A 26,232-nucleotide genomic window follows, 5' to 3' on the forward strand; every position below is an offset into this window, starting at 1 on the left:
GAGAAAGTAGGACCCAAGCTGTTCCGTCACCTATTGTAGGTGGTGATAGCCTGGGCCAGAAGGATGGAGCTGTTGTCACCTATTAACACTGATGTCTTGGTCAACAGCGGGAGCAAGTAGGACCGGAGCTGTTGTCTCTATGGTCAGTGGTGAGATCTTGGGTAAGAAGGATGGAGCTGTTCTGTCACCTGTGGTCAGTGATGGGATGCTGTCTGCTTCCGGCTTTGCAGTAGGGATTTGGCTCCTGATCATTCACACGGAGTAGGGATTTGGCTCCTGATCATTCACACGGAGTAGGGATTTGGCTCCTGATCATTCACACGGAGTAGCCGCTACAGAAAAATCCAACTGGAGGACAACCATGGCTGAACTTTCTCCACAAAGTAACTAGTTTAGGTCAAGCAATTTGTTAAAGTATAGCAGTCATGGAGGAAATATGTCTTCAGATCTACTTAACCCCCTTTATATAAAGTGGAGCCACTATGTCTCCGAACTCTGGCCATGTGTTGTGGCCGGGCTGGGATTCCGCCCTGGTGGCCCTCACAATGGTGGCGGCTGCTGTGTGGGCAACAGATGCACTTGCACTTTGATACGCCCATCCTCCTGCACACTTTTCTTCCCCTCTTCAGTTCTAACGCTTGGTTGGAGTCTTAAACAGCTTTATCAGATCCCTTTTGAAGACTATATTTGCTTTTGTATCTCGTTTGACTCCACATGAAAGCTGCCGGTGCAGCTGGCGGCTTCTCATGTTACGTGCCGCCCATTTCCTGCCGTCTGCCTGACAAAGCTATAAGTTGTGAAGCCTTGAAGTGTGATATCACAAAGTGCGAGGCCGGCATGTAACGCTAATCCATCTGCTGCCATACGTCATCTTGGACAATGGCAAGCACCAGGCTGCGCAGAACTGGTCCGTGCCTTCGACCCTAAAAAGGCTTCCTTCAGCAAGCAAGAAGTCTTCCTTGAAGATATTGTACACTGCAAGAACTGAGCACCTAAATATATATATATATATATATATATATATATATATATACACACAGCCATCCAGATCAGTGGTTTTTCATTGATCACGTTGACAACTGGATGATGTAAAAAAAAAAAAAAAAAGTTGGAGAAGCAAACCTAAACCTTGTCCAATAATTAACATTGATGCCCTAGAGATGTCTTAACATATGCCATCACTCTTCAGTAGGTTGGCCACTGCCTATAATGGATCTATAGTGTGCCGCAGGGCATGGTCCCACTTCAATGAGCATGGATTATAAATCAACGTAAAGTTGGTCCTGGAAGAGGAGATACGGTAGTTCATGATCCCATGGAAGAACATGTAGTTGGCGCCTCTCCATTTAAGAGGGTTGTTAACCAACAAGATGAAGAGTTTGGGTCTGCTGTGTCACCATGGGTATAAATCCAGCACCCTGTACTCGGTCTACATATGGCATTAACCTTCCATGACGCCTCTGGGTATTGTCACATAAATGGCACTATCACTGCCCACACGTGACGTCGGGTAATGCCAACTAATAGCAAAAGCCAGGTTTCCTCTGTAATATGAAACATACGTACATATGGTAAGCCTTGTGGTTTCGGTGCTCTGACCATGGTGTGACGGTGCTTGTCAAAGGGGAAAACCCTTTAATGTTCCACGCTCGAGACTCACTGCTGTTTCCTAGATTCAAAACCTGCTTCTAGTTATCATGGCCGGACCTATTGCCTATGCGTCACACAACCTCGTACCACCCACCTGAAGGTCACAGCATGGGTCCTCAACCTTTATTTTCAACCAGTCATGGGGGCATCAGGTTCTCTGCCTGATTTTATCAGAATGGTCCGTGGGCTCGCACATCCATTTTTCATGACCTAAAGAAAAAACAAACGCCCCAAAGACTTCCAACCCCATCGTTAACAGTAGTGAGATGACCTCAGTGTATAAATGTATACAGGTGTGGGTGTTAGCGGGCAACTTACATACTGCTATCCCATGACTTTTGGCACGTTAATAGACAAAGGTGACATCCAGAGCACGGTAGAAAATTAAGTGCAGGGTGCAGCGATGGACACATGTGTTTGCAGGAGTGGACCTTGACCATGTCTCATTTTGTCTTCTGTTTGCAATGTGTTTCTCCATTTGCCTTGATTTCAATGAGAACCATGCCTGCAGTTACAAGCGCCGGCCACTACACAGAGGTTGGCGTGGAGGCTTTCGCTCCGACCTCTCTGTATTTACAGCGCTGACTGCATGTGCCCACTCAGCTGCTCGGTCAGAGTCCTAAACAACAGACCCCAGTTGATCATCTATTGACCTATCCTGAGGATAATCATCAATAGTATTCCCTGGGAAAACCCACTTAACTATAGCACCCAGTGTCAGGCAGCTGCTGCCAAGGCAAATAGGATCATGGGGGCATCAGAAGAGGTCTAGGGGTACATAGTGAAAACATTTACGAGTCACTGGTCAAACTACACATGGAATATCAGAGCGTGAGCAGATACAAAGGCAGCAACTCAAGTAATAAATGGGATGGCCGGACTACAATAACCAGAGAGGCTATCAAAATTGGGGTTATTTGGTGTAGAAAAAGGACACCTAAGGGGTGCCCTAATAACTGTGTACAGATATATCAGAGGTCGGTACAGAGATCTCTCCATCATCTATTATACCCAGGACTCTTAACAAGGGGGCGCTCTAATAACTATGTATAATATATCAGGGTCAGTACAGAGATCTCTCCCATCATCTATTATACCCAGGACTGTAACAAGGGGGCGCTCTAATAACTATGTATAGATATATCAGGGGTCAGTACAGAGATCTCTCCCATCATCTATTATACCCAGGACTGTAACAAGGGGGCGCTATAGTAACTATATATAGATATATCGGGTCAGTACAGAGATCTCTCCCATCATCTATTATACCCAGGACTGTAACAAGGAGGCGCTCTAATAACTATGTATAATATATCAGGGGTCAGTACAGAGATCTCTCCTATCATCTATTATACCCAGGACTGTAACAAGGGGGCGCTCTAATAACATGTATAATATATCAGGGGTCAGTACAGAGATCTCTCCCATCATCTATTATACCCAGGACTGTAACAAGGGGATGCTCTAATAACTATGTATAATATATCAGGGGTCAGTACAGAGATCTCTCCCATCATCTATTATACCCAGGACTGTAACAAGTGGGCGCTCTAATAACTATGTATAATATATCAGGGTCAGTACAGAGATCTCTCCCATCATCTATTATACCCAGGACTGTAACAAGGTGGCGCTCTAATAACTATGTATAATATATCAGGGGTCAGTACAGAGATCTCTCCCATCATCTATTATACCCAGGACTGTAACAAGGGGATGCTCTAATAACTATATATAATATATCAGGGGTCAGTACAGAGATCTCTCCCATCATCTATTATACCCAGGACTGTAACAAGTGGGCGCTCTAATAACTATGTATAATATATCAGGGTCAGTACAGAGATCTCTCCCATCATCTATTATACCCAGGACTGTAACAAGGGGGCGCTCTAATAACTATGTATAATATATCAGGGGTCAGTACAGAGATCTCTCCCATCATCTATTATACCCAGGACTGTAACAAGGGGGCGCTCTAATAACTATGTATAATATATCAGGGGACAATACAGAGATCTCTCATCATCTATTATACCCAGGACTGTAACAAGGGGGCCTCTCTAATAACTATGTATAATATATTAGGAGTCAGTACAGAGATCTCTCTCATCATCTATTATACCCAGGACTGTAACAAGGGGGCGCACTAATAACTATGTATAATATATCAGGGGTCAGTACAGAGATCTCTCCCATCATCTATTATACCCAGGACTGTAACAAGGGGGCGCTCTAATAACTATGTATAATATATCAGGGTCAGTACAGAGATCTCTCCCATCATCTATTATACCCAGGACTGTAACAAGGGGGCGCTCTAATAACTATGTATAATATATCAGGGGTCAGTACAGAGATCTCTCCCATCATCTATTATACCCAGGACTGTAACAAGGGGATGCTCTAATAACTATGTATAATATATCAGGGGTCAGTACAGAGATCTCTCCCATCATCTATTATACCCAGGACTGTAACAAGTGGGCGCTCTAATAACTATGTATAATATATCAGGGTCAGTACAGAGATCTCTCCCATCATCTATTATACCCAGGACTGTAACAAGGGGGAGCTCTAATAACTATGTATAATATATCAGGGGTCAGTACAGAGATCTCTCCCATCATCTATTATACCCAGGACTGTAACAAGGGGGCGCTCTAATAACTATGTATAATATATCAGGGGACAATACAGAGATCTCTCATCATCTATTATACCCAGGACTGTAACAAGGGGGCCTCTCTAATAACTATGTATAATATATTAGGAGTCAGTACAGAGATCTCTCTCATCATCTATTATACCCAGGACTGTAACAAGAGGGCGCACTAATAACTATGTATAATATATCAGGGGTCAGTACAGAGATCTCTCCCATCATCTATTATACCCAGGACTGTAACAAGGGGGCGCTCTAATAACTATGTATAATATATCAGGGTCAGTACAGAGATCTCTCCCATCATCTATTATACCCAGGACTGTAACAAGGGGGCGCTCTAATAACTATGTATAATATATCAGGGGACAATACAGAGATCTCTCATCATCTATTATACCCAGGACTGTAACAAGGGGGCGCTCTAATAACTATAATATATTAGGAGTCAGTACAGAGATCTCTCCCATCATCTATTATACCCAGGACTGTAACAAGGGGGCGCACTAATAACTATGTATATCAGGGGTCAGTACAGAGATCTCTCCCATCATCTATTATACCCAGGACTGTAACAAGGAGCCGCTCTAATAACTATGTATAGATATATCAGAGGTCAGTACAGAGATCTCTCCCATCATCTATTATACCCAGGACTGTAACAAGGGGGCGCTCTAATAACTATGTATAATATATCAGAGGTCAGTACAGAGATCTCTCCTATCATCTATTATACCCAGGACTGTAACAAGGGGGTGCTCTAATAACTATGTATAATATATCAGGGGTCAGTACAGAGATCTCTCCCATCATCTATTATACCCAGGACTGTAACAAGTGGGCGCTCTAATAACTATGTATAATATATCAGGGTCAGTACAGAGATCTCTCCCATCATCTATTATACCCAGGACTGTAACAAGGGGGCGCTCTAATAACTATGTATAATATATCAGGGGACAATACAGAGATCTCTCATCATCTATTATACCCAGGACTGTAACAAGGGGGCCTCTCTAATAACTATGTATAATATATTAGGAGTCAGTACAGAGATCTCTCTCATCAACTATTATACCCAGGACTGTAACAAGTGGGCGCTCTAATAACTATGTATAGATATATCAGGGGTCAGTACAGAGATCTCTGCCATCATCTATTATACCCAGGACTGTAACAAGGGGGTGCTCTAATAACTATGTATAATATATCAGGGGTCAGTACAGAGATCTCTCCCATCATCTATTATACCCAGGACTGTAACAAGGGGGTGCTCTAATAACTATGTATAATATATCAGGGGTCAGTACAGAGATCTCTCCCATCATCTATTATACCCAGGACTGTAACAAGGGGGCGCTCTAATAACTATGTATAATATATCAGGGTCAGTACAGAGATCTCTCCCATCATCTATTATACCCAGGACTGTAACAAGGGGGCGCTCTAATAACTATGTATAATATATCAGGGGACAATACAGAGATCTCTCATCATCTATTATACCCAGGACTGTAACAAGGGGGCGCTCTAATAACTATAATATATTAGGAGTCAGTACAGAGATCTCTCCCATCATCTATTATACCCAGGACTGTAACAAGGGGGCGCACTAATAACTATGTATAATATATCAGGGGTCAGTACAGAGATCTCTCCCATCATCTATTATACCCAGGACTGTAACAAGGGGGCGTACTAATAACTATGTATAATATATCAGAGGTCAGTACAGAGATCTCTCCCATCATCTATTATACCCAGGACTGTAACAAGGGGGTGCTCTAATAACTATGTAAAATATATCAGGTGTCAGTACAGAGATCTCTCCCATCATCTATTATACCTAGGCCTTTAACAAGGGGACGCTCTAATAACTATGTATAGATAAATCAGGGGTCAGTACAGAGATCTCTCCATCATCTATTATACCCAGGACTGTAACAAGGAGCCGCTCTAATAACTATGTATAGATATATCAGAGGTCAGTACAGAGATCTCTCCCATCATCTATTATACCCAGGACTGTAACAAGGAGCCGCTCTAATAACTATGTATAGATATATCAGAGGTCAGTACAGAGATCTCTCCCATCATCCATTATACCCAGCACTGTAACAAGGGGGCGCTCTAATAACTATGTATGGATATATCAGGGGTCAGTACAGAGATCTCTCCCATCATCTATTATACTCAGGACTGTGACTGCAGCAAGGGGACGCTCTCTACGTCTAGAAGAAAGAAGGTTTCACTACCGACATAGAAGGCGGTTCTTTACAGTAAGAGCAGTGAGACTGTGGAACTCTCTGCCTGAGGACGTGGTGATGGAGAACTCACTAAAACAGTACAAGAGGGCCGGGACACCAATGCTTATGTTATAAGCATTAATATATTCCGAGAGGTCAGTGATCCACATTGGAATCGGAAAGGAATGTTATCTCTTTAATGGGGAAAATTGGCTGCTGCCTGATTGCTGTTTTTTGCCTTCCTTTGAACCAACATTGGGGGCAATAGGCTGCACAGGTGGACGTGTTTCTTTTCTGCCTTACATACTATGTTACATAACCAGCTGGAGGCATTACCATCTCTGCCTGATGGGAGACAACATGTGATCATTACCCTCTGTATTCTAAATAAGTATACAGTACAGTCAGGTAGGTCGATTTGTCACGGTAACCTGTAATTATTGTTAGAAACTGTTATAGGAGTTCCTGACCTTCTTCCCTGTGTGGTACAGTCCACGCAATGTCATCATACAGGAGGTCTTCATGCCTGAGATTGTTCTCTGCAGGAGACCATTTAAAGGCAGTCACAATGGGATCACATGACCCAAATAAAGAGAAGGACTCCAGGAGGAAGAATATGATATATACTGGGAGAAACATTTCACAGCAGCGCCCCTATAATGAGGACTTAGAAATGGTCCTCAGAGGCGGCGGGGGGATGGGGGGGGGGGTTGTATCCTGTCATTGCAAGTAGATTTATCAGAAACTCCCAATAGTTTGCTGCATGCAGTCTGATTCTCCGCTAGAAGAAAAAACCTGCACCGTCCACTCCTGAATGCGAGCCGAAGAGTCTATGACCGTCTCACTACTCCTCCCATCATCTAGCAGGCCGTTTCCAGTTATGTTCTATGTGGACCAAGATATCCCAACATCGGGGTTACCTGGCGCCAGGCCATTACAGAGCATTACTAATACAGGAATGAGGTGTAGCGGGCACCACTCCTAACTTATATGGTGTCCGAACTACACAAATCACCCTACTGTTACAAAAGACACTTTCTATGTAGGTTTTGAAGGACAATGGGAGTTAATACAGTGGAACTGAGTGACAATGACCATTAGTGACTATTAATATATGATGGCTATTGGTTCTCTTCAGCACTCTTAGCATGGCAATATATGACATCGGGGGTTAGGTGAAGGATTCAGTGGTAGCTCATGTATCAAGACCCATGCAAATGAGTGATGGAATAATCTTCCACAGTGCCACCCAATGGAAGGTAGCTACCCTATGAGTCATAGGTTATGTTTCAGGGTTATTACGCTTCATCGGTACATAATAAGAGTTCTGGATGGCTAGGTGAGAGGCCATTAATGTGAGCCTAAGGGACCAATTATGTTTCTCTTGATGGAGAGCATATCGATTCATAGGGTAGCCACCTTCCGAACGATGGCGCTGTGGAGGATTATTCCATCAGTCATTTGCATAGCTTTTTCCCAAGGAGCACTGCATGACCTATAAGACTCCTAACAACCCCACAGTGCTCTCTACAAGGAGAAACATTATTTCCAAGTATCAGGACCCAAAGATTCCAAGCTTCACTTCTGGTGCACAATGTTGATCTATGTCGGATCTTTTTAAGGCTTCTCCTGCGCCTGGAGTTATCAGGTGGTCACCTTGCCTGTAGCCAACCCTTCATGACCATCGATGACAGTTTGTTGGGTACAATGCTATTCAAGAGCTAATTTGAGGAGATCTGCTTGGCTAGGAGCAATGGGAAAGCTTTCCAGTAGAGTTAGACTCCGTAGGTGACTGTAGGGACTGTCCCTTCCTTTCCACCACCCAAGAGTGAGCAGGGATGTAAGAACCCCGAATTTGGTGGTAGACAGATGAATGCATGAACCCACCAATGTTCTATTTGGTGTTTATCACCCCCTTTTCTGTAACTCGATGATACTTTGGGTTCATTCCCAAATCCTATTTCTTTCCATGAATCTCCTTGTCCCACGAGGGTAGGATTTCATTCGATAATGAAGCGACACAATATTTAAGTCCGTGAAATGAATCTTGTTTGGCCGTGTCCGAGGCTTTTGTTCTCCTGCTCTCATTCCGCTTGCAATTTAACTGTGAAGATGAATTTCTCTTGTTTCTTCAGGGTTGATTAAAAAGATCCAGTAGTTGCTGAATGTCAGGGCGCTCATGTGGATCCGTTCTCACAAGACTCGTACCTGTGAAAATATCACGGGCCAACATACAATTAGATGAAAGACATTTCCCCCATGTAGTCCCTAATCTCATGGGGTATTACCCTTTGGCACATTTGGGGCTGACGCTAGGTATGTCTATCTAGCCCTCTTTACCCACTGCACATACCATGAATGACCATGAGAACCATGAACAATGGAAAGAGGAACAAGTAATGTCAAACTTTTTCACGTTAGGCCATACTCTTTGTGTCCCCTCAAAGTAAAAATGCCCATTAGTAATCCGGACATGCCTTCTGAAATGGTGGGAAACCCCCCAGAATCTGGGACTCGGGGATAGTTTGGTGGTAGGTGGTGTTGAGCCCACAGAGTCATGGAGCCAATCATGCAATCCCTCTCAGCCAAGCACTTATCTATACATAATGGGTGAAGGGTTATAGTACCTCACATGGCGACCTCTGGGTGGGCTCAGGCTCTGACACAACAGTAGGTGCCAAAGGCAACTTCTTCATTACAGTGAGGAGTACTTCTTATGGGTTTATTCACAAATGACCTATTAGACCTTACTGATAATGTATCCAATAGGTGAGAAGATAAGAGCAGATTTTATAATGCAATTCTAAGTGGGTGTGGACATGTTCTGTATGGATCTGTGAGAATTAAGGAAGGACATTGTGCTGGTGCAAAGTTCAGCTCAGCAGTCCAGAGTATAGCGCTGGGCGCCTGTTAATTGGTCTTGGCTTAGAAGCTAAGTGCTGATTATATTACTCCTAGCCCATTATTGTCTGCTAATGAGTTTAATGGCATGTGTGAGTGATACTAGGACACCCACTGGGTCAGTGATTCTTCTGTACGGTATACAATACTGACTCCTCTACAAAATGTCCCTTATCTTCTTGCTCTAAGCCCCTTTTTCCTACTTTTGGACATTTCTTACCCTAGACCAAGTACACAATATCCCAACTCAGCCCAGACATAGGACCCATCTCTTATAACTATTTCTGGCTTCATGTGTAGAACGCTGTTAATATGGGTGGAGCTTCTAAGCCCAGATTTCCTCAGGGGTGGAGCCTTCCTGCCCACCTCTCTTCATGGGTGAAGTGGTAAGCTGAGAACAGACTGAAACAGGAAGTGGTGTAATTTGATTTGCAAGAGGAAATCATTTGGAATAGAAGGGGCATCACACACCAAATTATGTTACATGGCATGTATTGGTCACATGAGTTGTTGCGGTCCTGTAAATGTGATGATTCTTTACCCTTCTGATCAGGGGCGGAGCTAAAGCCTCCTGGGCCCAGATGCAAAGGTTTATCTTGGGCTCCCCAACTTCTCTTAACCCCTTAACGCAAAGGCGTAACTTGAAGCTCCTGGGCCCCAATGCAAAACCTGTAACAGGGCCCCCAACTATAATGCTTTAGTCATAGTACTGGACTCCCTATATAAGGAAGAGAGGCCTTATGGGCCCCCTAAGGCTCCAGGGCCCGGGTCAACTGCATGCCCTATAGTTACGCCACTTTCTTTCGATGTTCTTGAAAACCTTTCCTAACCCCCTTTTTTCGAGCAGTTCTGTTCCTCTTGATCGGGAGTCCTGCACTGGTTCCAGCCACCAAGTAGAAAAGGGAGTGGGACCAAACATCGCTTGAACCCCTCTCTCCATAGGCTGCCTCTCTGGACCTCATGTCCTTGAGTTTAATGTGTACAGGGGCTGCCCGAACGCCCCCAATGATTTGTTTCGCTGCAGTCTCAAACATTTCTCTGAGCAGACAGTTTGGTCATTGGAGTCCTGGACAAAGTAAAAGGAGTTCTCGCTCCAGCATCTTGCTGTTGGGAGTTTCTGGAAAGACCTTTAAAAAACTGCTATGTCCCCCCAGTGGAGGCCCCTGGGTAATTGCCCCCTTTTGTCCATCACCCCCCTGTAATTCAGCCCTCTTGCAGTCTGGAGTCCAATATTTAGGAATCTTTGCTAGCCTTTATACCCTCATGCAAACCCATACATGAAGCCTACATCGTATCCCCAAGCCGCGTGGTGACTCGTGAGTTAAATTACCTGGCAACAGCTTCGCGTCTCGCTCTGCCTCCCACACATTGGTGAATGCTGCCTTTGTGAAGTCCTCTTACTCTCAGCAGTGCAGGAATTTCTTTGTGTACTTGCAGCGTCTCGTTGAATAGATTATCACCCTAGAAACTCGCAAATTTTCCGAACATTTGCATAACGTTGCCTTGCTGCATGGGAGGTTGTCCGAGGCTCCATAGTAACCCCTTCTGTGCTTTGTACTATAGGTCGTACCAAACAAGAACGTAAAGTTTTACTATGCCCAACTTACAGCCAGAGACTGGCAGAGGTCTTGTTACATAATGATATCTTAAAGGGGTGGTCTCATAATTAGCAAGATGAGATGACCCCAAATAAATAATATAGCTTGTTTCTGAAATACTTGCCTACCTTGTCCTTAGCCTCTTGCATCACATCCCAAAACTTCTGCCACTTCCTAGCTAAGGGGGCGGGCTTACAACCTGCCCTATGACCCGCCCCCGAGTAACCGCTGACAGATCCTTCAGGTCTACTGCACTATGGCATGTTACATCCTTCTTCCCTGATGTTGGACATTACGTCTACATGACATGCGCAGCATTTATTATTCCGATGGCTACATTATAATGACAGTCTGTCTAAGCGGTTGGGGAAGCCGGAGGGTAAATCATGCGGAGGGAATGTCTTAGAATGCTGCGCTCTTCCAGTCACGGGAATGTTGGATAGAACAGAGCTTCAAGCCAAAATTAAAAATATAGTCTGATGGGTTCGCTTCCTCACCGTTGCCGACAAAAACACCGGTAGATCTTTTTAGCTAACCAGACAATCCCTTTAAGAAGCCTAATCAAGACGATTTACAAAATATAGATCCACTATAGGTTATTGAGTGTAAAGTCAACCATGGTCGCCATTAGGAAAGTACCACTGGTATCAGGGGCCAAGGCAAATCAAAAACCCAAACTCACCTGTGCTACTTACCTGCTGCCTAACAGCCCTGGCGTAGGAGCTACAACACGTCACTTACATGCCTAGTCATGTTGCAAGGATTAGATATTGACTACCTTCCAATAAGTGGTTCCATGCAGGATTATTCCATCACCAATTTGCATAGCTTTTTTCCCAGGGGGCATTGCATTGTCTATAGGACTCCCTACACCCTTGTGTAGCTCTCCACAATGAGAAACATTACCTCACCTGGACTCTCCTATATCTGGTTCAAACATATAGGCCCCAGTTAGTATTCTGTTTCCTCTCTCTTATGGACCCACTAAGTATATACTGTGGGCTTGAGAGGTTTATTGAGACGGTGCCCACCAAATGTATGCAATAGGTTGGGATGGAGTGTGATGGACATAGTAGAGAGTCTCGTGGTCCTGACCATTTGGCCAGGTAGGGCTGAGATACACCTGATTGCCCCACCAACAGTTTAAGGCGTATTCCCAACACAGCAGGTTATCCCCTATCCACAGGACAGGGGGTAACATACTGATCATGGGGTCAAACTGCTGGGAACCCACAACTCTGAAACTTCAGCCCCAATGCATCCCAAAGTTTGGGCAGCGCAGGATGCAATGTGAGTGTCTTCATTCACGTCAAGGCGAGTGCTTGAACTCAGCCATCTCCTGTTGTCCCATTGAAGCGAATGCTGCGGAGGCGCGCATGCGCCCACAGTCTGGAACGTGCTGAGGCTGCAGTCTTGGGCTCATAGGGGTTCCCAGTGGTCAGACCCCATCGATCAGCGAGTTATCCCCTATTATGTGGTTAGGGGACAGCCCATTGTATTCCCAGTCACTTCAGTCACGTCTTATGTCATTCAGTTGTCATTTTTGGTGGGGGAGGGGGAGGTCATATTATGTCAAATACTGGAAAAAGTGTTTCATTTCCCTTTTGCCATGCTCCCCGTCCGGCGCTGACCGGTTTCCACTCCATGACCTCTGCTGTAAATTACATTATTCATTGTTTTCATGGAATTCATTGCAGATTTTATCATTTGGAAAACATGTCTTCCCTTCGTAAATATTTTCCAGCAAAGTGCAGCTTAATCTACGAGCAGCGATCGCCGGATCGGCATGGGGACGGCCCACCGGACAACAATTATCAGGCCGCCATAAGAATGCTTCATGGTTTTCATACTTTTTATTTGTTTGCCTTTTTATTTGCGCATTTAATAAAAACAGATGAAAAACAAACTTAAATAAGGAAGTCTAAATGGGTGGAAACTTCAAGGAATCGTTGGCCTTCTTCTGGAGGAACCAGAAGGGATGTAGGAGTTGAACTCGACTCAAAGTTGTAAGATGTAAAGGTGAGGCTTTTGTAAGGCATCATGGGACGTTAGATGGATAGACCTCGCCTTGTGATACCTTAACGGGGTGGCAGGCTTGGTCATACGTGGACATGTACATTAAGAGCACGGTCAGAGTCTCATAGGATGGTCACAGAGTCTCCTAGGACGGTCACGGAGCCTATTAGGACGGTCACAGAGCCTCTTAGGACGGTCACAGAGTCTCTTATGACGGTCACAGAGCCTCTTAGGATGGTCACAGGGTGTCCTAGGACGGTCACAGGATCTCCTAGGACGGTCACAGAGCCTCTTAGGACGGTCACAGGGTGTCCTAGGACGGTCACAGGATCTCCTAGGACGGTCACAGGGTCTCCTAGGACGGTCACAGAGCCTCTTAGGATGGTCACAGAGCCTCTTAGGACGGTCACAGAGTCTCCTAGGACGGTCACAGGGTCTCCTAGGATGGTCACAGAGCCTCTTAGGACGGTCACAGAGTCTATTAGGACGGTCACAAGGTCTCCTAGGACGGTCACAGAGTCTCTTAGGACGGTCACAGAGTCTCTTAGGACGGTCACAGAGCCTATTAGGACGGTCACAAGGTCTCCTAGGACGGTCACAGAGTCTCTTAGGACGTCTCTATCGTTAGGAACAAATGAGGCTACAAAACCATCGGGGAACAGAAGGCATCTTGGCTTATATGGGCTTGGGCTTCTTAAAAGGGAGGTCCCTTCAGCAACAAAACCCTTTAGAGCCTCTACGGTGATTGTAATCTACAGTACTGGGCAAACCTCCTAGGCAGGTGAGGAGAAAACGCTGCAACGTAGGAAAGCTTCCAAAAAAAGGAGTGTTAAGAGTTTTTCTTTTTGTCCATTAACAAAATGCAAAGTGACTGAAGAAGAGAGAAATGTAAAATCAGTATTCGGCGTAAGCACTCCTTCCCTTCACAACAGCATTAGTTCTTCTAGGGACACTTGCACACAGTTTTTGAAGAAACACAGCAGGAAGGTTGTTCCAGACATCTTGGAGGACTCACAGATCTTCTGTAAATGTAGGCTTGATCAAATCCTTCTGTCTCTCCGTGTAATCACAGACGGACGGGATGATGTGAGATCAGGGCTCTGTGGGGCCAAATCAGCGCTTCCAGGACTCCGTGTTCTTTACACTGAAGATAGTTCTTAATGACAGCTGTATGTTTAGGGTTGTTGTCCTGCTGTAGAATAAATTTGGAGCCAATCAGATGCCTTCCTGATGGTATTACATGACGGATAACTATCTGCCTGTATCTCTCAGTATTGAGAGCACCATTAATCCTGACCAAATCAACAACTCCAGTTACTGAAATGCTGCCCCAAACTTGCAAGGACCCTCCAATATGCTTCATTGCCACCTGTAGACACTCATTATTGTACCGCTCTCCACCATGCTTCACTGCTGCCTGCAGACACTCATTATTGTACCGCTCTCCACCATGCTTCACTGCTGCCTGCAGAAACTCATTATTGTACCGCTCTCCACCATGCTTCACTGCTGCCTGCAGACACTCATTATTGTACTGCTCCCTACCATGCTTCACTGCTGCCTGCAGACACTCATTATTGTACCGCTCTCCACCATGCTTCACTGCTGCCTGCAGACACTCATTGTATCGCTCTCTACCATGCTTCACTGCTGCCTGCAGACACTCATTATTGTACCGCTCTCCACCATGCTTCACTGCTGCCTGCAGACACTCATTGTACCGCTCTCCACCATGCTTCACTGCTGCCTGCAGACACTCATTATTGTACCGCTCTCCACCATGCTTAACTGCTGCCTGCAGACACTCATTATTGTACCGCTCTCCACCATGCTTCACTGCTGCCTGCAGAAACTCATTGTACCGCTCTCCACCATGCTTCACTGCTGCCTGCAGACACTCATTATTGTACCGCTCTCCACCATGCTTCACTGCTGCCTGCAGACACTCATTATTGTACCGCTCTCCACCATGCTTCACTGCTGCCTGCAGACACTCATTGTATCGCTCTCTACCATGCTTCACTGCTGCCTGCAGACACTCATTATTGTACCGCTCTCCACCATGCTTCACTACTGCCGACAGATACTCATTATTGTACCGCTCTCCACCATGCTTCACTGCTGCCTGCAGACACTCATTATTGTACCGCTCTCCACCATGCTTCACTGCTGCCGGCAGATACTCATTATTGTACCTCTCTCTACCATGCTTCACTGCTGCCTGCAGACACTCATTATTGTACTGCTCTCCACCATACTTCACTGCTGCCTCATTATTGTACCGCTCTCCTCCATACTTCACTGCTGCCTGATTATTGTACCGCTCTCCACCATACTTCACCGCTGCCTCATTATTGTACTGCTCTCCACCATGCTTCACTGCTGCCTGCAGACACTCATTATTGTACCGCTCTCCACCATGCTTCACTGCTGCCTGTAGACACTCATTATTGTACCGCTCCCCACCATGCTTCACTGCTGCCTGCAGACACTCATTATTGTACTGCTCTCCACCATGCTTCACTGCTGCCTGCAGACACTCATTATTGTACCGCTCTCCACCATGCTTCACTGCTGCCTGTAGACACTCATTATTGTATCGCTCTCTACCATGCTTCACTGCTGCCTGCAGACACTCATTATTGTATCGCTCTCTACCATGCTTCACTGCTGCCTGCAGACATTCATTATTGTACCGCTCTACCACCATGCTTCACTGCTGCCTGCAGACACTCATTATTGTACCACTCTACCACCATGCTTCACTGATGCCTGCAGACACTCATTATTATACCGCTCTACCACCATGCTTCACTGCTGCAGACACTCATTACTGTACTGCTCTACCACCATGCTTCACTGCTGCCTGCAAACACTCATGATTGTACCGCTCTACCACCATGCTTCACTGCTGCCTCATTATTGTACTGCTCTCCCCCATGCTTCACTGCTGCCTGCAGACACTCATTATTGTACCGCTCTACCACCATGCTTCACTGCTGCCTCATTATTGTACTGCTCTCCCCCATGCTTCACTGCTGCCTGCAGACACTCATTATTATACCGCACTCCACCATGCTTCACTGCTGCCTGCAGACACTCATTATTATACCGCTTTATTACCATGCTTCACTGCTGCCTGCAGACATTCATTATTGTACTGCTCTCCACTATGCTTCACTGTTGCCTGCAGACACTAATTATTGTACCACTCTCCCCCATGCTTCACTGCTGCCTGCAGGCACTTATTGTTGTACTGCTCTCCACCATGCTTCACTGCTGCATGCAGACACTCATTATTGTACCTCTCTCCACCATGCTTCACTGCTGCCCACAGATACTCATTATTGTACCACCCTCCATAATGCTTCACTGCTGCCTGCAGACCCTCATTATTGTACTGCTCTCCACCATGCTTCACTGCTGCCTGCAGACACTCATTATTGTAACGCTCTCCACCATGCTTTACTACTGCCTGCAGACACTCATTATTGTACCGCTCTCCACCATGCTTCACTGCTGCCTGCAGACACTCATTACTGTAAGGCTCTACCACCATGCTTCACTGCTGCCTGCAGACACTCATTATTGTAACGCTCTCCACCATGCTTTACTACTGCCTGCAGACACTCATTATTGTACCGCTCTCCACCATGCTTCACTGCTGCCTGCAGACACTCATTACTGTACCGCTCTACCACCATGCTTCACTGCTGCCTGCAGACACTCATTATTGTACCGCTCTCCACCATGCTTTACTGCTGCCTGCAGACACTCCTTATTGTACTGCTCTCCTCCATGCTTCATTGCTGCCATTAGACACTCCTTATTGTACTGCTCTCCTCCATGCTTCACTGCTGCCTGCAGACACTCATTATTGTACTGCTCCCCACCATGCTTCACTGCTGCCTGCAGACACTCATTATTGTACCGCTCTCCACCATGCTTCACTGCTGCCTGCAGACACTCCTTATTGTACCACTCTCCACCATGCTTCACTGCTGCCTGCAGACACTCCTTATTGTACCACTCTCCACCATGCTTCACTGCTGCCTGCAGACACTCCTTATTGTACCACTCTCCACCATGCTTCACTGCTGCCGGCAGACACTCATTGTAGCTTTGGAGAACAAATTGCTTTCCGCTACAAACAGATATTTCACGTATTGACTCCTCTGTTCAGAGCTGCTGCTGCCATTTTTCTATTCCCGGGTTCCTGTGTTTTCATGCATAGTTGAGTCTCTTAGCCTTGTTTCTATGTGGAAGCTATGGGTTTTTTTTTTGGCCACAATTTATGAAGACCACTTCTTGCCAGATGTCTCCAACAGTAGATTGGTGGTACTGTGTCCAGTTCCAGTTGATGGCACTACTGGACATCTTCTAATTTTGAAGGAAAGTAAGGCGAAGTTTGACCAGCACAGAGATGCCCTTCACCTCACTGACTGGGACAATGTCCTCAAAAATGAGAGTACGGACAATAAATGGGAAATGTGTAAAGACCTTCTAATGACTTACTGTGGGTGTTCTTATCATATAGAAATACATGGGTTAGGGCAAGGAGAAAACCAAAGGGGCTCCATGAAGATGTAAAGGGGGCAATAAACAGTAAAAAGAAAGTGTTTAAACTACGAAAACAGCAAAGAAGCTAAATACCTATAAGGAAAAAAAATATGTAAAAAGAAGATAAAAACAGCAAAGGTGGAGACAGAGGGACTTACTGCTAAAGGGAGTAAAACTAATCCAAACTGTTCTTCAACTATATAAAAAGTAACACGATTAATACTGAAAGCACTGGCCCTTTAATAAATAATGCAGGGAAAACTGTAGAGAGGGCGATGAGGAGAGAGAGCTCTAGTACGTAGGTTTTACTGCACTGTATTTACAGAGGAAAATGAAATGTCGCATAATATGCAAAGTGATAAAGTAAACTCTCCACTAAATGTCACCAGCATAACCCAGGAAGAGGTTAAAATAGACAAATCACTGGGCCCCAATGGCGTGCACCCCCAGGGCCTAAGGGAATTAAGCAAGTGATAGACAGACCCTTATCTATATATATAAAATTGGATTATGTCTGTCTGTGTGTGTGTGTGTCTGTCTGTCTGTGTGTCTGTATGTATGCGTGTCTGTCTGTCTGTCTGTTTGTCCTTTATGCGCTACTACACCATTCATCCGATCGCCATGAAACTTTGGGAAGTTGTTGAGTACACTCCTGGGAAGGTTATAGGCATAGTACAACTATCCTACGACAAATGGCGCGCGAGCGAGCGTTGTCGACAGTTACGCCCCCCCCTCCCACGTAGATTGTTTGATTTCCATCATTGCCACTAATTCTCTCACTTTCCGGTGTCATAAAAACATGAAATTTGGCACGAGCATTGATTATGTCAAAAATAGGAAAAGTTAATGGGTCCCAACTCGATTATTCAATTCTAAGCGCAAAAGAATTAGCGTCCACATTTTACGTATGGAATCTAATTCTCTCACTTGCTGATGTCATTTAATATAAAGGAAACGTCGCATGGTTACCTCCACGTGGTGTTTCCTGGGTAACGCAGAGAACTATGCAAAATGGTGAACATATGTTTTTCCTCAGTATCTCTAAAGTAACCACGACTTCATAAGATTTTCCGTGTGAACACCAGATAAACACCAGTACCAAATTAACTCGGGCGAAGCCGGGTATATCAGCTAGTTTCTTATATTGAAGGACTCTACAGTGTCAGAGTCCGATCCACTGGGTTGGCGCATCGCCAATGTGGTGCCAATATTCTAAAAGGGGTCAAAAGGTAAACCTGGAAGTCTTACTTCCGAATCAGCATGTGTCATGAGAGATTGTTCCTGTCACACCACCCTGATCAGCTTCTATGAAGAGGTAAGTTCTAGACTGCACCGCAGAGGCACTGGATCTTGTGTATCTGGACTTTTCCAAAGTGTTTGATACTGAGCTACATAAAAGGTTGGTATATAAGATGATACTTCTTGGTCTGGCGAGAATGTGTGCAAGGGGGTAAGTAACTGGTCAGTGATAGAAAGCAGAGGGGTTATAAATGGGACATACTCTGATTGGGTCACCATTACTAGTGCGGTACCACAGGGGGCAGTATTGGAGGGGTCACCATTAGTAGTAGGGTGCCAAGGGCGTCAGTTTGGGCCCTATTCTTTTTGGTACATTTACTAATGCTCTGGTAGAAGGATTGTGCAGTAAAATATCAATATTTGCAGATGATACAAAACTATGTGAAGTAACACCAGAGAGGATGCAGGAGGGTCTGGATAAAATGGGGGCAGAAAAAGTGTCAGCTGAGGGGTGTTACTGATCAATGTAAGATTCTGCACATGGACAGGGGAAATACATGTCACCATTACACACTAAGTGGGAAATCACTGGGGACACCGACATAGGAAAGGACTTGGGGGTTTATAACTGTAAGCATAGCTGGAGCACCCAGTGTCAGGCAGCTGCTGCCAAGGCAAATAGGATCATGGGGGCATCGAAACAGGTCTAGGGTCACATGACGAGAACATTGTTCTTCCTCTTTACAAGTCACTGGTCAGACCACACATGGGATATTGTGGACAGTTTTGGGCACCGCTACTCAAGAAGGACATATCAGAGCTGGAGCAGGAAGGAATTTTATTTTCCCTTTAATGAGGAAAATTGGCTTCTACCTTATTGGGGTTTTTTCCTTCCTCTGGATCAACATTGGGGGAAAATAGGCTGAATTGGATGGACATATGCTTTTTTGGCCTTATTGGCTATTTTACCATATAGTGAGCAGGAAGCAGACAGCTCCGTACATTACGCAGTGGCCGGGCATGGTATGGCAGGCACAACCCCTATTCACTTCAATGACCAGTGTGCCTAGTTGCCTTCTTAGTTTTAGAGAGTCTATGGCTCCTTTAATTATACTGCGGTATGCTTGCTTTAGGATGCGGCTGGGAAATTCTCAATCCACATAGATATGGGGAAGCCATCAGATTTTTGGTACTTTTTGGCTTCCCTGCTTGTCTTCTAATAGACCCTTGTTATCTTTTTTCCAGAAAAAGGAACTTAGGACAACAATGAAAAGTCCATAATTTCCCCTGATCTTGAGATTCAGTCTGTTTTCCGTTGTTGGAAATAACCTGTCTAGATAGTAAAATATTCTATAAAGCTGTTGGCTTGACTCGTCAAGTTACCGATGACATCATCAGACTTTTAACACCTTCTCAGGTGGATGAAGTCGGCATATAAAGTCTAAATATATCTTGTATCGAAACCTGGAAGTCAGTTCCTGCTAAACAATAACATTTTAGTTCTGGGTCGAAATTTGACAATTTCTTTGCTTGATCTTAACCCTTTGATTACCTCCTTTAGGGTCAACAGCCCAAACACATCAAGGTCACTGCCTAACAGTACAACAAAAAATTAGGAATCTGAAGCACCCCTTCACCCATTAAGGCCTCGTTCACACGGGCGACAAAGTCACATGCTTTTGTAGTGTTGCTACATATTGCATGTATGAGAAGCCCATGCTTTCCTATGGGTTACTTCGCACATGCGATATTGTGTAGCATGCGACAATCAGACACACAAACCTCGCGGGCCCCGCAATATGCCCCTGACTCCGGAGGTTTTGTAGCCCATGTTTCCCTATGGATCCTTCCTCTCTGTTGCATCACATGAAAAAGCGTTTTTTGTGCGGTGCGATGCAACTTTGACAATAGAAAATCCTGCAGTCAAAGCCCTAATCTAAGCCCTGGCTGCAAGGAATAAAACCAAAAACACACACACAGCACCTGTCCCGCGCTGTCAGCCCGGCCACATCTTCTCCCCGGGTCCCTGGCACTGATCTTCTCCTCTTCTGACCAGGGATTCAAAAATCCCCGCCTCCTGGAAGTGCTGGCTGTGATTGGCTGATGCTTAGCCAATCACAGCCATTGCGCGATAAATGGCTGTGATTAAACCAATCACATCCAGCACTTCCAGGAGGCGGGGATTTTTGAATCCCCGGCCAGAAGCGAAGAACATGATCACTGCCGGGGACCCGGGGAGAAGATGCGGCCGGGCTGACAGCAGGGGAGAGGTGGTGTTTTTTTTTTTTTCTTCTTCAGCTACGACTTATATTCGGGGAAGGGCTTATATTTCAAGCCTCCCCCAAAAATCCTCGCATGTGGTGCTACAAAGTTACGCGACTTTGCAGCACCACATTCGACTTTGTAGTGCTACAAAATCGCGGTATTGCCGAGTGAAGACGCAGCGATATCGCGCGGACCAGCAATGTGATATCGCTGTGATTTTTTCGCAGTGATGCTGTGCCGCCCGTGTGAAGTTCATACTTTTTTACCCTGATCCTCTTGCCAATTGAACACCTAACTTTTTGAAACTGCCTCAGGAGAGACGAAAGCTCAAGTTTTGTAGCCTACCCGGGCCACATGCCACATGGCCAACTTCCTGCAGTTTGTCCGGTCCTATGGTGTATCCCCTACCTGGACAACCCCCTTACAGTTCCTCAGCTATAGTCACCCTAAATGTTACATGTTTTATAAGTCCGTCTGGCCCGATGTATTCAGGTCCCACCTCCGAGTGCTTGTATGTACCGCCCCACATAGGATGCTTCTATACCCTTCCATTCATCAGATACTTACATCTTGGCCGTCGTTGGGAGTCTCCGCTTCTGGCTGTACTGGAATATTTTGGAGGGGGTACTGCAGCATGTTGATCATTACCTCATGCACTGACAGGCTGTTTTTCCCTGTAGGCTTTTTGAATTATTGCCCAGACTGGAAACATTTCCAGCTAATGATTTCTTTATTCAGTTACTGGATCCTGGTAAACAACGCCGGCTAACGTCTGTCGGCAATGCGGAGGCTCAGGCCAGGAAACTGATATCCACCGGAGGGCCACCTCATAAGAAACACCGGACTGGAGCTTCCCTTTATGGAAATGAGACCTGTGACCCCGGAGTGCAACATAACATCACGTAACGAGGCTTCCATGGATCAGTTCCAGTGTGAATTCACATTAGATCCAGTGATCGGAGCGACTTCCACCGAACATTCAGCAAAAGTCCTGCGGACGTAAACAACGCATCACCGATAGGGGTCGGAGGAGGATGTCTAGAATCATTCCAGCGAACCGTCGAGCAGAAAGGAGAGACTCCATGAGAGCAGAAATTGTGTCACTGGGCAGTGGAAACACATTGCCAGATTTCGGTTGCACCATGCTCAGCATTTGGTGCAAGCAGCATGAATCGATGACCCCTTCCTGTCAGCTGCTCAGAAGATGTCAGCACCGCCATCTAATCTGCAGCAACTACAAGAAGCTTCTTGTCCGCAGGGGCCGATATTCCTGCAGAGCAATTTCATCACCCGGTGGAATCTATGCCACAGTTCTAAAGGGCAAAGGAGTCCAACGCGCCAATAGATGGGGGGTTTAAGAAAGCAGCCGTGCAGATGTATGTATCACCGGATGATGCCTGGTAGATATTGTGAAAGTATATGGATGGGGTCTAATATTCATGCAATGAAGACACTCCTAAGGTGTCAAGGAAGAACTTGCTGAAGAACATTGGAAGAAAGTCAAAGAACAGATATTAATAAGGACCCCCTTTGATAAGCTGTTTGCGCTCATGCACTAAGCTGATTTCTGCAGGAAGCGGACAGCTCCGTTCTCACTGCAGTGTCCAGGCTTGGCTTTACAGGCAAAGTTTCCATTAATGTGAGTGGGAACTTTGCCTGTAATACCAACCCTTGCCACTGCAGTGAGGACGGAGCTGTCTGTTTCCTGAAGAAATCAGCTCAGTGCACAAGCGCACTGATCCAGCAAATAGCTGATCACCAAGGATCCTGGCCGACGGACCCTAGATGATCTATTGATGGCCCATCCTGAATATAGGCAAACAATCGTGTACAACTGGACAACCTCTTTAAGAATATGGTCACACAGAAAAGAGCAATGAGTTTGAATTGGATCAAAGAAACATCTGAGCAAGGTGACTCCATAGTAAGCACTACAACAGAGATCCGTGGATATGACTCTCAGGGTGACTCATTTTTAAAGAGTCGAAATGTTTTTCTCATCTTCCCATACTACAAACATTGGTTAGATTCATTGCCCTCCTATGAACCTGGCTGCACAGGGAGGTACATATGAAATAGTACAAGGACCTGTACCCCATGCCTCTTTAAGGTTGGTTAGGCTGGACTCTGGTCCTATGTACGGACACAATACATGACACCGATCTGTGTGCCGAGAGACTGGGATGTTGGCAGCCTGCTAAGTCCTGTAAATCACCTATTGTGAGCGGCTCTGTTAACTGTATACAGACTGTAACCTCTGTACTGTGCGCCTAACAGGGGCTGCTCTTGTTCTGTGTTACTACTGGAAACCACCCCACTGAGTGCCCACTACAGCTTACTATTACTGGTGTGATCATCTGAGACTGTTATATATTATGTTGTAATCACTAAGCTTAGTGTGTCCATCAGAGACCGTAACCACCAAGCTGAGCGTGCTCATCAGAGACCGTAACCACCAAGCTGAGCGTGCTCATCAGAGACTGTAACCACTGAGCTGAGCGTGCTCATCAGAGACTGTAACCACCAAGCTGAGCGTGCTCATCATAGACTGTAACCACTAAGCTGAGCGTGCTCATCAGAGACTGTAACCACCAAGCTGAGCGTGCTCATCATAGACTGTAACCACTAAGCTGAGCGTGCTCATCAGAGACTGTAACCACCAAGCTGAGCATGCTCATCAGAGACTGTAACCACCAAGCTGAGCGTGCTCATCATAGACTGTAACCACTAAGCTGAGCGTGCTCATCAGAGACTGTAACCACCAAGCTGAGCGTGCTCATCATAGACTGTAACCACTAAGCTGAGCGTGCTCATCAGAGACTGTAACCACTAAGCTAAGCGTGCTCATCAGAGACTGTAACCACCAAGCTGAGCGTGCTCATCATAGACTGTAACCACTAAGCTGAGCGTGCTCATCAGAGACCGTAACCACTAAGCTGAGCGTGCTCATCAGAGACCGTAACCACCAAGCTGAGCGTGCTCAATAGAGACTGGAACCACTAAGCTGAGTGTGCTCATCAGAGACTGTAACCACTAAGCTGAGCGTGCCCATCAGAGACTGTAACCACCAAGCTGAGCGTGCTTATCAGTGACTGTGACCACCAAGCTGAGCGTGCTCATCAGAGACTGTAACCACTAAGCTGAGCGTGCTCATCAGAGACCGTAACCACCAAGCTGAGCGTGCTCATCAGAGACTGTAACCACTAAGCTGAGCGTGCTCATCAGAGACTGTAACCATCAACATGTGGTTGATGGGTGGCTGTTCATCAGCATCTTGCACTTGGGCAGTGCTTCTCTGCATTGCAATCTGCATGACCCGGGTTTTGCAGAACCGTGCCTTGCTTATTACCCTGGGGGGGGGGTATTACTCTTACCCCCAGCTGACCCCACAGGTTGGAGGCACCACTAGATACCACAGTCTTCCCATTCTCACCAAGCCGTTTAGTAAATCAACATGCATGACGACTACAATGCTTGCATCAGATGACTAGCTGCTCGTTGACTCCAAGGCTTCGAGGAGCAGATCATCCCTTCTTCCTCATAAAGAATCGAAAGTTTTCCCACTGAAAGCGAGAAAGAGAGAGTCTGCAGTTGAGTCTTTGAATCCCCGGCACATGCACCGCAACCACCCAAGCATGCAGGACAAACACTTTAATACTGTTATTGCCTATGCCCGCCTACAATGCAGCCTGACTTGAATCCTGGAACCACCGGCCCCGAAGCGTCGCCGCAGCAATGATAGAGAAAAGCCCCAGATCATTTACTAGGCCGGACACCACCCAAGCCTCAGGCCACTGAGCAACACACCCTTGGCCTGACACAATGCACTAAACCCCGGGCATAATCCAACATGCAGAATGAAGTTTACCCAAAAGGGATGGCAAATCCTTAAGTGAAGTCTTATTTAAGCGAGGGGCTCAACAAACATCTTGTTTGTCTGCAGGCAGACTGCATTCCATCTTCCCTGTATCAACAGTGATACTAAGAAAACTGAGGCACGTGGAGGGACCTTCCATTTTTTCTGGAGGTAAGGGAACTCCAAAAAGCTGTGCTACCCACTGCTTGCTCTTCAAAGGGGTAAAACAGATTGGTGAACTTGCTGGGCCTAAGCATAAAAAGTCATCTAAATAGTGGAGCGGTGAAATAAAAAAGGAGAACTGCAAGTGTTGTCCAACTAGAACCTCATTCAGACCATTGGGTACAAGCACTGGCGTAACTATAGGGCATGCAGTTGACCCGGGCCCAGGAGCCTTAGGGGGTCCATAAGGCCTCTCTTCTCCATATAGGGAGCCCAGTACTATGAGTAAAGCATTATAGTTGGGGGCCCTGTTACAGGTTTTGCATTGGGGCCCAGTAGTTTCAAGTTACGCCTCTGCATTAAGGGGTTAGGAGAAGTTCCCCATGCACCGGCTTCTCTATATACGATATTACCTCGGAGTCATTGTACTTTATTTGCTTGAGAAAGGAGAAGCGCGTTGGGCTGTCCTTGTCTGATCATTGATTGGTATTCATAAAATAAGTGATTCTTTCAAAACATAAGTGGATTGAATCCAGAAATTCCTGGGAAACCAAACTAGATGTCATTGGAATCCCACCAACCCCCCCTCTCAAGTAGGACACCTTCTTAGACAGACTCTTTGAGCGCTGGAGTTTTTTCTGTTTTTCTTGTTCCTTATACATCTGTGTAACCAAAATCCAGAAAGAGTCACCCAAAACCGAAAAAAGCAAGTTCCCCTCTCATACCAAACTAACTCCCTAACACTATCCAGAAATTCCCTCAGATCCTCCTCACCACTAACACCTGACCCCGATGTTATCCCCAGAGATCTCTTCCCTACTAATGCAGTCTGAACATAGGAACCAATAGACACAACATGGACACAAACTCGGCAGGGTGCGCAGGAGCTGTGAGCCCACCAGCCGGTAACCCGGATTCGGGAAGGTCTTGCTGTGACGCTGTCAAACCTTCACCCTCTGAACATGGAAGACCTTGTCGCATCTGGGCTGAAAATGCGATGGATGCTGCTGATGATACTGTAAGAACCCTTCTACGGGAAGTTGGGTGAGCCGCATGTCACAAGCCCAGACTACC

At 45.9% G+C, this 26,232-nt stretch overlaps 1 long non-coding RNA gene across 2 annotated transcripts; it reads right to left on the reverse strand.

The window, feature by feature from the left end:
* Positions 1-1,252: 1,252 nt before the first annotated feature.
* Positions 1,253-10,925, reverse strand: LOC136633475 (uncharacterized). Of its 2 annotated transcripts, XR_010793275.1 has the most exons (3): positions 10,793-10,925; positions 8,449-8,769; positions 1,253-1,860 (listed from the first exon to the last, which is right to left on the reverse strand). It is a non-coding gene; the product is annotated as an uncharacterized lncRNA (long non-coding RNA). The 2 variants fall into 2 exon arrangements; XR_010793274.1 differs by lacking the exon at positions 1,253-1,860 and having other exon boundaries at positions 6,745-8,769.
* Between the last annotated feature and the right edge of the window lie 15,307 nt (positions 10,926-26,232).

The sequence above is a fragment of the Eleutherodactylus coqui genome, chromosome 6, assembly GCF_035609145.1.
Source record: "Eleutherodactylus coqui strain aEleCoq1 chromosome 6, aEleCoq1.hap1, whole genome shotgun sequence".
Lineage (NCBI taxonomy): Eukaryota > Metazoa > Chordata > Amphibia > Anura > Eleutherodactylidae > Eleutherodactylus > Eleutherodactylus coqui.